The following is a 16,038-nucleotide window of genomic DNA, read 5'->3' on the forward strand; positions in this document are numbered from 1 at the left end:
TTCACATTTCCACACACTTTTCTTTCAAATGGTATCAAGAAAATGCATATCCTTGCTTCAAGTCCTGAGCTACAGGCAGTTAGATTTGAGTATGTCATTTTAGGAGAGAACAAAAAAATGAGGTCCCACAGTTTACAGTGCATGTCAGAGAAATGTGTTATATTCTCCGACATTAATTTCACATTTCCACACACTTTTCTTTCAAATGGTATCAAGAAAATGCATATCCTTGCTTCAAGTCCTGAGCTACAGCAAGTTAGATTTGAGTATGTCATTTTAGGAGAGAACAAAAAAATGAGGCAGGTACTAAAGCGGTTTTAACAGAGGAGGAGCAATCTCTAGACTAGAGGGTGAGGTACATGTGTCCATTAATGCAGTAAGAGACAGCCTATTCCTGCATCTCAGACCAAACTGCAGCATATTGCAGAGGAGCAACAGAGAGATCCCATCTGCCAACAGATAGTACAGCAGTGCAAAAAGGGATGTCCCATGCAGGAGGAACTGCCTAAGCTACTGAAGCCTTATTGAGTGAACCGAAATGACTTCCACTACAACCGGAAATGCTAGACAGAGTGCATGAGAGACACATGGGGATAACACAATGCAGACAGAGGGCTCCGCAGTCGGTGTGGTGGCATGGTCTGAGTACTCAGATTGCCAAGCTGGTGGCCCAGTGTGAGGCGTGTGCAAAATGTCAACCTTGTCATCCTGAACCAATGATGGTAATAAAGCTGCCAAAACGGCCATGGCAAAAGGTAAGGACAGATATATTCTATTGGAAAAATGACACGTATCTGCTAGTGGAACATTGAAATAGCAAAGACGTCCATAACCACATCAGCTGGTGTTATCAGTTAAGTAAGAAGGCGCCGACATATATGGCAGCTCTGTTTCTAGCTGCTAAGCAACTTTGCAGTATTTTGTTTTTTTGTGTGTTATTTCTTACATTATTAGCCCAGAATGTTTTGTTTTGTTATTACATACAGCCGGAAATAACTTTTGGATATCAGAGCGACGGTAACTCACCAGAATTACGACCAGGAATACGACTTTCCTGAATTGTATTCTTTGTTGGTACCCCCCTGGACAATTGAACTTATTCCAGAGGCTGCTCCAAAACACTGATAAAAGGTATTCAGAGTGGACTTCTAGTCTGACTCAGGTGGCGTACACACCATCCACCGTTTCAGAGTATATTACTTAAGTCTCTGGATTATAAAGTAGAAGAGCTCAGGATGAGGATCTCCTTCCAGAGAGACATCAGGGATTGTAACATACCCTGTTTCATAGAAATATGTCTCTCTCGGGATATACTGTCCCCCCCATACAGCTATCTGCAGAGGGGTAGACTCAAGTCACATGACTTGGACTCGAGTCAGACTCGAGTCACAAATATGATGATTTGCAACTCGACTTTGACTTTAATACCAATGACTTGTGACTTGAGTTGGACTTGAGCCTTATGACTCGACCTGACTTGATACCCTCCCCAAGCACAAATATAAAAATTATGCTATTAAAAAAAGTGTGCAGTGCATCAACTCTTCATTTAATGGATTACAGTTTGAATTGGAGTTGTGCGTGGCAGTGCAGAGGAATGTTGGCAGGTGAATTCAGATGGACCTCTTGGAAAGATGATACCCCAAATTATTATTTTGGGATATGAAGATGACCTGTATCAACAAAAAACGGACTGCAACTTGTAAACCATGTGGGAAGAAAATGACAGACGGAGGCGCAACAACTTCCATCTTTGTTCTATATTAGAAGCTGCACAAAGAACGGTAAGTCGAGGCTAATATAGCAGACAGCTATATCATTTATAACTTTACTAGTGTATCATGTAGGCTAATATAGCCGACAGCTATATCATTTATAACTTTACTAGTGTATCATGTAGGCTAATATAGCCAACAGCTATATCATTTATAACTTTACTAGTGTATCATGTAGGCTAATATAGCCAACAGCTATATCATTTATAACTTTACTAGTGTAGCATGTAGGCTAATATAGGAGACAGCTATATCATTTATAACTTTACTAGTGTATCATGTAGGCTAATATAGACGACAGCTATATCATTTATAACTTTACTAGTGTAGCATGTAGGCTAATATAGACGACAGCTATATCATTTATAACTTTACTAGTGTATCATGTAGGCTAATATAGACGACAGCTATATCATTTATAACTTTACTAGTGTAGCATGTAGGCTAATATAGCAGACAGTTATATCATTTATAACTTTACTAGTGTAGCATGTAGGCTAATATAGACGACAGCTATATCATTTATAACTTTACTAGTGTAGCATGTAGGCTAATATAGACGACAGCTATATCATTTATAACTTTACTAGTGTAGCATGTAGGCTAATATAGCAGACAGTTATATCATTTATAACTTTACTAGTGTAGCATGTAGGCTAATATAGACGACAGCTATATCATTTATAACTTTACTAGTGTAGCATGTAGGCTAATATAGCAGACAGTTATATCATTTATAACTTTAGTAGTGTAGCATGTAGGCTAATATAGCAGACAGTTATATCATTTATAACTTTACTAGTGTAGCATGTAGGCTAATATAGACGACAGTTATATCATTTATAACTTTACTAGTGTAGCATGTAGGCTAATATAGCAGACAGTTATATCATTTATAACTTTACTAGTGTAGCATGTAGGCTAATATAGACGACAGCTACAGTGCCTTGCGAAAGTATTCGGCCCCCTTGAACTTTGCGACCTTTTGCCACATTTCAGGCTTCAAACATAAAGATATAAAACTGTATTTTTTTGTGAAGAATCAACAACAAGTGGGACACAATCATGAAGTGGAACGACATTTATTGGATATTTCAAACTTTTTTAACAAATCAAAAACTGAAAAATTGGGCGTGCAAAAGTATTGTGACGCTGATACTAATTACTGATAGTAATCTCTTTTGTCAAAATGTTGCTGTCCTTTCCGGCAGTATATGCCCAGCAAGCTAGCAAAGTATGGCATCAAGATATGGGTGGCCTGTGACGCACAATCCAGCTACGCTTGGAAGATGCAAGTCTACACAGGGAAGCTGATCCTTGGAGGCCCGGATGAACCAGGGAATACAGGTTGTGTTTGATGTGACACATGGACTGAGGGGGCACAATGTCACGTGACAATTTCTTCACCTCTTATGAACTCAGCCAGCAGCTCCTGAAGAGGAAGATCACCATGGTTGGCACAGTTAGAAAGAACAAGCCTGAGCTCCCCCCTGCACTCCTCGTAACAAGCGGGAGAGAGGCCTTCTCATCGAAGTGTGCCTTCACCCCCACCACCACTCTAGTTTCTTACCTCCCAAAGAGGAACAAGAATGTGGTCTGCCTGAGCACACTGCACAAAACGGCTGAGATCAGTGATTGTGAGGACAGGAAGCCAGCCATCATCCTGGATTACAACCACAACAAAAGAGGCGTGGACAACCTGGACAAGGTGCTTGGAACGTACAGCTGCAGGAGGATGACTGCCCTCTGGCCCCTGGTCATCTTCCATGACATAATTGATGAGTCCTCATACAATGCCTTCGTGATATGGAACAAGATCAACCCTACCTGTATGCCTGATAAGAGGAACAAGAGGGTGTTCCTGGAGCAGCTGGGAAAGGCACTTGTAACCCCACAATTTCAAAGAATGGAGCGCCTCCCCCGCCTTGCAGCCTCTGCAGCACTTGTGAAAGCTGTTCAGGGAGCTGAATCTTGTCCTGATCTACCTGAGGCTGCAGCTGGGGCAGGCAAGAGGAGGATATGCCAATTCTGTCCCCCCCCCCCCCCCCCCCCCCAAGAAGGACTGTAAAAAATACTATGTGCTTCACATGTGAGGAAACAGTTGCAAAGTCCATGCACACACACTTGCATACTGTCCTACATGTGATAATTAGAGTTGATTGATTTTTGTTCTTCACATTTTTGTTTTGTATCTATTATCTTATTTTATTATTATTTATTGTTGTTGCTTATACAACTTGTAGGTGGGGGCAATGGTTAAAAAAAATGGGAGCAGACTAGTATTTTGTAGTTGAATTCCTCATTGTACAGTATATAAGAATATATCACTATGTTGCAAATAAAGTTCTTGACTGTTTCCCTTCAATAAAAAATGCATTCAAAACAACTTTCTGCACATTCATACTACTTTCTTAGGCTATTCAGGCGCTATCTCTTGCAAAAAAATGGTTTACACCTATGCAGTACCTTTGGCAATAATAATAATAAAGCTCTACTTTAGTAAAGAAAACAATGATGACAGGTGTGTTGAAATCAAAGTGAGTGGTGTCCACTGATCAGTCTTTCTGCAATGTAAAGAGGAAAACCCCAGATATTCATAAAGTTTGATGAATCACAGGTTGTTTCTTCATGAAAAATAGATTTGGGGTTTAAAATTCAATTAAGCTGCTTTATTTTAGGGGTTTAGTGAAGGCAGGTCAGTATACAGAATGTTAAGACTACACACGGCTCAATCGTATTAACCCTTGCAAGGCTGCCGGCCCAGACGGCATCCCTAGCCACGTCCTCAGATCATGCGCAGACCAGCTGGCTGGAGTGTTTACGGACATATTCCATCTCTCCCTATCCCAGTCTGCTGTCCCCACTTGCTTCAAGATGTCCACCATTGTTCCAGTACCCAAGAAAGCAAAGCTAACTGAGCTAAATAATTATCGCTCCGTAGCACTCACTTCTGTCATCATGAAGTGCTTTGAGAGGCTAGTTAAGGATCATATCACCTCTACCTTACCTGATACCCTAGACCCACTTCAGTTTCCTTACCGCCCCATTAGATCCACAGACAATGCAATTGCCATTGCACTGCACATGGCCCTATCCCATCTGGACAAGAGGAATACATATGTAAGAATTCTGTTCATTGACTACAGCTCAGCATTCAACAGCATTGTACCCTCCAAGCTCATCATTAAGCTTGGGGCCCTGGGTCTGAACCCCACCCTGGGCAACTGGGTCCTGGACTTCCTGACCAGCCACCCCCAGCTGGTGAAGGTAGGAAACCACACCTCCACTTCGCTGATCCTCAACACAGGGGCCGCACAGGGGTGCCTTCTCAGTCCTCTCCTGTACTCCCTGTTCACCCATGACTGCATGACCATGTACGCCTCCAACTCAATCATCAAGTTTGGAGACGACACAACAATAGTAGGCCTGATTACCAACAATGAGGAGACAGCCTACAGGGAGGAGGTGAGAGCCCTGGGAAAGTGATGCCAGAAAAATAACCTCTCACTCAATGTCAACAAAACAAAGGAGCTGATCGTGGACTTCAGGAAACAGCAGAGGGAGCACGCACCACATATCCACATCAACAGGACCTCAGTGGAGAAGGTAGAAGAGCCTCAAGTTCCTCGGCGTACACATCACTGACGATCTGAAATGGTCCACCCAAACAGACAGTGTGGTGAAGAAGGCGCAACAGCGCCTCTTCAACCTCAGTAAGCTAAAGAAATTTGGCTTGGCCCCTAAAATCCTCACAAACCTTTACAGATGCACAGTTGAGAATATTAGTATTACAGCCTGGTATGGCAACTGAAACGCCCACAAATGCAGGGCTTTCCAGAGGGGGGTACGGTCTGCCGAATGCATCACTGGGGTCAAACTACATGCCCTCCAGGACACCTGAAGCACCCGATGTCACAAGAAGGCCAAAAAGATCATCAAGGACAGCAACCATCCGAGCCATGGCCTGTTCACCCAGCTGTCATCCAGAAGGCGAGGTCAGTACAGGTGCATCAAAGCTGGGACCGAGAGACTGAAAAACAGCTTCTATCTCAAGGCCATCAGACTGTTAAATAGCCATCACTAGCCGGCTTCCACACGGTTACGCAACCCTGCACCTTAGAGGCTGCTGCCCTATATACATAGACTTGGAATCACTGGCCACTTTAATCATGGAAAACTAGTCACTTTAATAATGTTTAAATAAAGTTTACATACTGCTTTACTCATCTCATATGTATATATTGTATTCTATTCTACTGTATTTTAGTCCATGCCACTCCGACAGTGCTCAATCTAATATTTATGTTTCTTAATCCCATTCTTTACTTTTAGATTTGTGTGTAATGCTGTAAATTGTTAGATATTACTGCACCGTTGGAGCTAGGAACACAAGCATTTTGATACACCCGCAATAACATCTGTTAAAAATGTGTATGTGACCAATAACATCTGATTCTTTCCAGGCAAGTGGTCGATGAGGGCCTGGTTACAGATAACGCTCCCCAGTTCTCTGCAAGCTCCTTTTCTGCTTTTGCCACAGAATATGACTTCTCCTCCCTCCACCTCCCTCCTCCACCCCTCCTCTCTCCATACCCCCTCCCTCTCTCCTCCCTCTCTTCCTACCATGCACAGAGCAACGGTGAGGAAGAGAGAGGTGTGGAAACAGTCAAGAGATTTCTGGAAAAAAAGGATCCGTACAGGGCTCTATTAGCTTACAAAGTCACACCGCAGCATCATGGGCCGTCACCTGCCGAGCTCCTGATGAGCAGGAGGCTGCGCTCCCCATAGCCTGTCTCGCCGGCTCAGTTTAAACCCCAATGGCCTAACAAGAAGGCCTTCGCTGAGAGGGACAAATGGCTGAAACAAACACAAACTGGAGACTTTAATTGCAGACAACGTGCTACTGAGAGGCCAGAGCTGACAGAAGATCAACGTGTGTGGATTACAAATTCAAAGACACCAGCAACAGTGCTGAGAAAAGCGGATGCCCTTCAGATGCCTATGTGGTGGACACAGGTTCAGAAGAGGCATGGAGGAACAAAAAACACCTCAGAGGTCATCCAGATCTAACAGCCACACAGGCTGAGGTGGCCACAGACAACGCACAGAAAGAGGGAGAAGGAGAGAGAATGCTCACAGAGCCACAAGCTCGCCCAAAAAGGGATGTGAATCCACCAGAGTGGCTGAAAGACTATGTTACGTGAATAGAATACATACTGTTGGGGACCATTCCCAGCAAAAAGAGACTGTACGTCTCTAAGTTAACACAAAGAAGTAAAGACTATTTAATTTCATGCTTTCATTATGTTTCAGGATGTGAAGTAACATGTTAAAGAGAATAATACTGGTTTCCAAATTGCATTTCAGTTATGCTTCCGTGGTTATGCATGTTAAATTCTTGTCCATCGGAGAGGGGAAGATTTTTTTTCCACCTTTATTTAACCAGGTAGGCTAGTTCGGCAGGTTCTCATTTGCAACTGCTACCTGGCCAAGATAAAGCATAGCAGTTCGAGCCATACAACAACACAGAGTTACACATGGAATAAACAAAAGATAGTCAATAATACAGTAGAAAAAAATAAAACAAAAATTGTACATATAGTGTGAGCAAATGAGGTAAGATAAGGGAGTTAAGGCACTAAATAGGCCATGGTGGCAAAGTAATTACAATACAGCAATTAAACACTGGAATGGTAGATGTGCAGAAGATGAATGTGCAAGTAGAGATACTGGGGTGCAAAGGAGCAAGATAAATAAATACAGTATGGGGATGAGGTAGATAGATGGGCTGTTTACAGATGGGCTATGTACAGGTGCAGTGATCTGTGAGCTGCTTTGAGAGCTGGTGCTTAAAGCTAGTGAGGGAGATATGAGTCTCCAGCTTCAGTGATTTTTGCAGTTCGTTCCAGTCATCAGCAGCAGAGAACTGGAAGGAAAGGCGACCAAAGGAGGAATTGGCTTCGGGGGTCAGTGAGATATACCTGCTGGAGCGCGTGCTACGAGTGGGTGCTGCTACGGTGACCAGTGAGCTGAGATAAGGCGGGGCTTTACCTAGCAGAGACTTGTAGATAACCTGTAGCCAGTGGGTTTGGCGACTAGTATGTTGCGAGGGCCAACCAACGAGAGCGTACAGGTCGCAGTGGTGGGTAGTGTATGGGGCTTTGGTGACAAAACGGATGGCACTGTGATAGACTGCATCCAATTTGTTGAGTAGAGTGTTGGTGGCGATTTTATAGATGAAATCGCCGAAGTTGAGGATCAGTAGGATGGTCAGTTTTATGAGGGTATGTTTGGCAGCATGAGTGAAGGATGATTTGTTGCGATATAGGAAGCCGACTCTAGATTTCATTTTGGATTGGAGATGCTTAATGTGAGTCTGGAAGGAGACTTTACAGTCTAACCAGACACCTAGGTATTTGTAGTTGTCCACGTAATCTAAGTCAGAGCCGTCCAGAGTAGTGATGCTGGACGGGCGGGCAGGTGCAGGCAGTGATCGATTGAATAGTATGCATTTAGTTTTACTTGCATTTAAGAGCAGTTGGAGGCCACGGAAGGAGAGTTGTATGGCATTGAAGCTCGTCTGGAGGTTAGTTAACACAGTGTCCAAAGAGGGGCCAGAAGTATACAGAATGGTGTCGTCTGCGTAGAGGTGGATCAGAGAATCACCAGCAGCAAGAGCAACATCATGTATACAGAGAAGAGACAGAGAAGAGAGTCGGCCCGAGAATTGAACCCTGTGGCACCCCCATAGAGACTGCCAGAGGTCCGGACAACAGGCCCTCTGATTTGACACATTGAACTCTATCAGAGAAGTAGTTGGTAAACGAGGCGAGGCAATCATTTGAGAAACCAAGGCTGTCGAGTCTGCCAATAAGAATGTGATGATTGACAGAATTGAAAGCCTTGGCCAGGTCAATGAATACGACTGCACAGCAATGTCTCTTATTGATGGTGGTTATGATGTCTTTTAGGACCTTGAGCGTGGCTGAGGTGCATCCATGACCAGCTCTGAAACCAGATTGCATAGCGGAGAAGGTACGGTGGGATTTGAAATGGTCGGTAATCTGTTTGTTAACTTGGCTTTCAAAGACCTTAGAAGACAGGGATGCAGTAGGATGTTCCTTGTGGGTATCTGTAAAATAAAATAAAAATGTTAAGTTTGCTGAAAAAAATACGAAATGCCCTTAAATTGCAGACTTTTTGTAAATCCAATCAGTTTTCCACTTTGACATCATCACATTGATTATTTTTGTTGAAATTACGTCGCTGGACAAATCTGGGCTAAATTCAGTAGATTGGCAGGCTGGCTCTGCTTGTGTATTCCCATTGCGTGGGCAGCTTTCTTTATCTGTTGAATATGGAGGCTGTCTGTTTTGACATGGAGCCGAAGGAGCACTGACAGAACCTCCTTAGTGAGCCGCTCTCAGCTTGACACGACTGGGCTGCATGGTCTCGCTCAGTGTGTGTGTTCATTCTCGCTCTGCTCTGGTCGGTGGGTCAAGGGGTGGTGTCTGCATGTGTGTGCGCGTATGGACTTGGACTCGACAGTCTGAACACACACACCGGCTTTCAACTATTAAAGCCCACGCCTGCCTTACCCCCTCCTCACCCCGTCCGCCTGTGTCACACAGGCATCCATCACAACCCCCTCTCTCCCCCATCCCGCTCCACCCACCCTCCCACCATCTCCAAGGAACTCATAATGTTTTGGTGCCATTTTTCTCTGTCCACTCAGTCAGGCAGGCTGTGGTCGGCTGTAATAGAAGTGACAGTTTGTGTCTTTAGAGTGTAATGAAGGGCCCTGCCTGTAGTGCCTGGGTCTATCAGCCGTAGCAGCAGACACTCTACGTGTTTCTCTCTGCTCCTCACTCAGCAGTAGTGGCAGCGTTGAAGTTGTTTCAGCTTAGATTGAGATGCACTTTAGTCTCCTCAAACAGCTATGTGTCTAACATCATGGAAGGCTACACTTTCTCTCTAAGTGAAGAGGCTCAGGCAGATGGAGGAATGGAAGCAGCCCTTCTGGTAGACAGTACGCTGCTGTGAGTCGTAAAGCAGTGTGTTTTATACTGTTAAGAGTTGAGACAGTAGCATACTGGTAGTGTATTTAATGCTTCAGTAAATATAGTCTCCTACCTTTCCTCTCCTTCTCTCTCTCTCTCTCTCTCTCTCTCTCTCTCTCTCTCTCTCTCTCTCTCTCTCTCTCTCAATTTCAATTTACGGGTTTTGTTGGCATGGCATATGTTTACATTGCCAAAGCAAGTGAAATCGATAATAAACTAAAGTGAAATAAACAATAAAACACAATTTGACAGTAAACATAACACTCACAAAAGTTCCAAAAGAATAAAGACATTTCAAATGTCATATTGTGTGCAAATTGTTAAAGTACAAAAGGGAAAATAAGTCAACATAAATATGGGTTGTATTTACAATGGTGTTTGTTCTTCACTGATTGCCCTTTTCTTGTGGCAACAGGTCTCACATATTGCTGCTGTGATGGCATACTGTGGCATTTCACCCAGTAGATATGGGAGTTTATCAAAATGCGGTTTGTTTTTGAATTCTTTGTGGCTCTGTGTAATCTGAGGGAAATATGTGTATCTAATATAGTCATACATTTGGCAGGAGGTTAGGAAGTGCAGTTCAGTTTCCACCTCATTTTGTGGGCAGTGTGCACGTAGCCTGTCTTCTCTTGAGAGCCAAGTCTGCCTTGGGCGGCCTTTCTCAATAGCAGGGCTATGCTCACTGAGTCTGTACATAGAAAGATTTCGTTAGGTTTGGGTCACTCACAGTGGTCAGGTATTCTATTCTCCAAATAGCATTCTAGTTTACTCCGTTTTTTAAAATTCTTTCCAATGTGTCAAGTAATTATCTTTTTGTTTTCTGATGATTTGGTTGGTTCTAATTCTGTTGCTGTCCTGGGGCTCTGTGGGGTCTGTTTGTGTTTGTGAACAGAGCCCCAGGACCAGCTTGCTTAGGGGACTCTTCTCCAGGTTCATCTTTCTGTAGGTGATGGCTTTGTTATGGAAGGTTAGAGTATCGCTTCCTTTTAGGTGGTTGTAGAATTTAACACCTAATTCTGCTCTGCATGCATTATTTGGTGTTTTACGTTGTACACAGATTATATTTTTGTAGAATTCTTAATTCTTGGTTGGTGAGCAGACCCCAGACCTCACAACCATAAAGGGCAATGGCTTCTATAACTGATTCAAGTATTTTTTGCCAGATCCTAATTGGTATGTTGAATTTTATGTTCCTTTTGATGGCATAGAAGGCCCTTCTCTCAGATCGTTCACAGCTTTGTGGAAGTTACCTGTGGCGCTGATGTTTGGGTCGAGGTATGTATAGTTTTTTGGCAACGGTGTCTCGATGGAATTTGTAGTTGTGGTCCTGGCAACTGGATATTTTTTGTAATACCATTATTTTGGTCTTACTGAGATTTATTGTTCAGGGCCCAGGTCTGGCAGAATCTGTACAGAATATCTAAGTGCTGCTGTAGGCCCTCCTTGGTTGGGGACAAAAGCACCAGATCATCAGCAAACAGTAGATGTGATTTTCTGGATTTTTGTTTTAGATTCCGTCTCTCACAGTTGAAGTGTACCTATGATAAAAAATTACAGACCTCTACATGCAGGAATACCTGCAAAATCGGCAGTGTATCAAATGCTTGTTCTCCCCACTGTATATGGATGGGCTTGACCCCCCCCCCCCCCCCCTCCCCCCCTCCATCTCCCTCCTTCCAACCTCTCCCCCTGAGAGGGTACAGCAGACCCCACGCTGTGTGATTGGAACAACTCTTCTTAGCTGGGGGTTTAATCAGAAACACACACAATCCACTGATTGTAGTGTTAATCAGTCAGCATGTACTATCCTGGACTGCCAGGGGTCTTTTCTTAGATTGGTATTCTTGACATTGAATATCATCTTCTTATGACGAGCCATGAGAAATTAGCCTAACTGACTTTCGTTTCATTGTTAAATCGGTTAATTGTAATTGAGTTGCTCTTGACTACAATAAGGTCGACCATTATTATACCAGCAGGCCGATGTTTAATTTACACGTTGAAATTTAACATTATTTTACTGAGAATGGTAGTCAATTAGACTGAAATCTAAAGACTCACTTGTGTTGGTACAGCAACACTAGGCTACATCGTTCACCCCATTACCCAGTATGGCTACATCATTCACCCCATTACCCAGTATGGCTACATCATTCACCCCATTACCCAGTATGGCTACATCATTCATCCCATTAACCAGTATGGCTACATCGTTCACCCCATTACCCAGTATGGCTACATCGTTCACCCCTTTACCCAGTATGGCTACATCATTCACCCCATTACCCAGTATGGCTACATCGTTCACCCCATTACCCAGTATGGCTACATCGTTCACCCCGTTACCTAGTATGGCTACATCGTTCACCCCATTACCCAGTATGGCTACATCGTTCACTCCATTACCCAGTAGGGCTACATCGTTCACCCCATTACCCAGTATGGCTACATCGTTCACCCCATTACCCAGTATGGCTACATCGTTCACTCCATTACCTAGTATGGCTACATCGTTCACCCCATTACCCAGTATGGCTACATCGTTCACCCCATTACCCAGTATGGCTACAACGTTCACCCCATTACCCAGTATGGCTACATCGTTCACCCCATTACCCAGTATCGCTACATCGTTCACCCCATTACCCAGTATGGCTACATCGTCACCCCGTTACCCAGTATGGCTACATCGTTCACCCCTTTACCCAGTATGGCTACATTCGTTCACCCCGTTACCCAGTATGGCTACATCGTTCACTCCATTACCCAGTATGGCTACATCGTTCACCCCATTACCCAGTATGGCTACAACGTTCACCCCATTACCCAGTATGGCTACATCGTTCACCCCATTACCCAGCATGGCTACATCGTTCACCCCATTACCCAGTATGGCTACAACGTTCACCCCATTACCCAGTATCGCTACATCGTTCACCCCATTACCCAGTATGGCTACATCGTTACCCAGTATGGCTACATCGTTACCCAGTATGGCTACATCATTACCCAGCATCGCTACATCGTTCACCCCATTACCCAGTATGGCTACATCATTCACCCCATTACCCAGTATGGCTACATCGTTACCCAGTATGGCTACATCGTTACCCAGTATGGCTACATCATTCACCCCATTACCCAGTATGGCTACATCGTTACCCAGTATGGCTACATCATTCACCCCGTTACCCAGTATGGCTACATCGTCACCCCGTTACCCAGTATGGCTACATCGTTCACCCCATTACCCAGTATGGCTACATCGTTACCCAGTATGGCTACATCGTTACCCAGTATGGTTACATCGTTCACCCCGTTACCCAGTATGGCTACATCGTTCACCCCATTACCCAGTATGGCTACATCGTTACCCAGTATGGCTACATCGTTACCCAGTATGGCTACATCATTCACCCCATTACCCAGTATGGCTACATCGTTACCCAGTATGGCTACATCATTCACCCCGTTACCCAGTATGGCTACATCGTCACCCCGTTACCCAGTATGGCTACATCGTTCACCCCATTACCCTCTATGGCTACATCGTTACCCAGTATGGCTACATCGTTACCCAGTATGGTTACATCGTTCACCCCGTTACCCAGTATGGCTACATCGTTCACCCCGTTACCCAGTATGGCTACATCATTCATCCCATTACCCAGTATGGCTACATCATTCATCCCATTACCCAGTATGGCTACATCGTTACCCAGTATGGCTACATCGTTCACCCCGTTACTCAGTATGGCTACATCATTCATCCCATTACCCAGTATGGCTACATCGTTACCCAGTATGGCTAAATCATTCATCCCATTACCCAGTATGGCTACATCGTTACCCAGTATGGCTACATCGTCACCCCGTTACCCAGTATGGCTACATCGTTACCCAGTATGGCTACATCGTTCACCCCGTTACCCAGTATGGCTACATCGTTCACCCCGTTACTCAGTATGGCTACATCATTCATCCCATTACCCAGTATGGCTACATCGTTACCCAGTATGGCTAAATCATTCATCCCATTACCCAGTATGGCTACATCGTTACCCAGTATGGCTACATCGTTCACCCCGTTACCCAGTATGGTTACATCGTTCTCCCCGTTACCCAGTACGGCTACATCGTCACCCCGTTACCCAGTATGGCTACATCGTTCACCCCATTACCCAGTATGGCTACATCGTCACCCCGTTACCCAGTATGGCTACATCGTTACCCAGTATGGTTACATCGTTCACCCCATTACCCAGTATGGCTACATCGTTCACTCCATTACCCAGTATGGCTACATAGTTCACCCCATTACCCAGTATGGCTACATCGTTCACTCCATCACCCAGTATGGCTACATCGTTCACCCCATTACCCAGTATGGCTACATCGTTCACTCCATTACCCAGTATGGCTACATCGTTCACTCCATTACCCAGTATGGCTACATTGTTCACTCCATTACCCAGTATCGCTACATCGTTCACTCCATTACCCAGTATGGCGTCGCTGAACTTTCCTTGAGAACTAACTATGCTTTTCTTTCTGAAGCCTTCTGTATTTATTCCCAGCTTGGCATTTTTCTTCCTGCGCCTGGCAGGACCATTAATAACCAATTGGCTATGTCGTGACATTTTAATGTATTTCTAGGGAATTGAACCACTCAGACGGTTTATGTCCCACAATAGCCACTCTGAGAGAATGTTACTGTAATGAATGATCACAATATCCCTCCCTGGAGACTACTGATGGTCTTCTCCTGGACTATCTAATCTTTTCTCTGCTGATAGATCCTAATTCTAAAGATCCATTCAGTTGGTCTTATTAATAAGCAAGGCAGCAGCAGTTAGAGGAAATAGGAGAGGGAGAGAGATGAAGAGATAGAGAAAGAGCTCTCTCTCTCTTTTTCTCTATGTGAAACAAAGGTGTTAGAAGTTACCACAGGTGAGGCTTTCCACAGGGCAGTAGTTTGGCAACTAGCTGCATCTCAGATCCAATGCAATATTTGAGGTTTGTCCAGGTCCTCGGGACTTCCGGAGATTATTTAAATACTGGCCACTAGGGGGCAACGGTGAGCGCTATTACCATCAAGTAGGCTCATGTCTTGCTAAGGTGTTTTGGGTGGGGATCGGCTCCAAGGATCATGGGTTCAATCCCAGTGCTAGGCACTGTTCGTTTAAAAAAAAATGTATTACCTTTACTTTAACCATTCGGAATTAATGCCTAAACCTAACCATCCAGTTGTTTTAGTCTTAACCCTATCCCAAACCTTAAACCTTAACAAATCAGAATTAATGCCTAAACCTAACCATCCAGTCGTTTTAGTCTTAACCCTATCCCAAACCTTAAACCTTAACAAATCAGAATTAATGCCTAAACCTAACCATCCAGTCATTTTAGTCTTAACCCTATCCCAAACCTTAAACCTTAACAAATCAGAATTAATGCCTAAACCTAACCATCCAGTCATTTTAGTCTTAACCCTATCTGTCACACCCTGGCCTTAGTATTTTGTGTTTTCTTTATTATTTTGGTTAGGCCAGGGTGTGACATGGGTGATTATGTGTTTGTCTTGTCTAGGGGTTTTGTAGATTAATGGGGTTGTGTTTAGTATAGTATTCTAGGTAAGTCTATGGTTGCCTAGAGTGGTTCTCAATCAGAGGCAGGTGTTTATCATTGTCTCTGATTGGGAACCATATTTAGGCAGCCATATTCTTTGAGTGTTTTGTGGGTGATTGTTCCTGTCTCTGTGTTTGTTGCACCAGATAGGGCTGTTTTGGTTTTTCACGTTTATTGTTTTTGTATACTGTTTGTATTTTCATCTTTCATTAAAGATGTTTATGAATAACCACGCTGCATTTTTGTCCTCTTTTTCGACAGAAGAAAACCGTAACACTATCCCAAACCTTAAACCTTAACAAATCAGAATTAATGCCTAAACTTAACCGTCAAAAATCCTCACTGTTGTGTTCACCTATTTGGGAGAAGGAAGGTAGCAGCTATATCAACTCTAGGCTGTCTGTGTGAAGGCGACCATGTGACATTAGAGGCGTGTGGACTGCAGGACACCTCTGCAAACAAATTAGGGCAGTACTGGAGTGTTACACATACGCTGTCTCGCTTTCTCACATGCACACACACAGGGCATCCTGTGGCTAGCTTTTTCCCTACTTCCTTTACTCGTATCCTCTCTT

Source organism: Oncorhynchus mykiss, chromosome 3 (genome assembly GCF_013265735.2).
Source record: "Oncorhynchus mykiss isolate Arlee chromosome 3, USDA_OmykA_1.1, whole genome shotgun sequence".
In the NCBI taxonomy this organism is placed as follows: domain Eukaryota; kingdom Metazoa; phylum Chordata; class Actinopteri; order Salmoniformes; family Salmonidae; genus Oncorhynchus; species Oncorhynchus mykiss.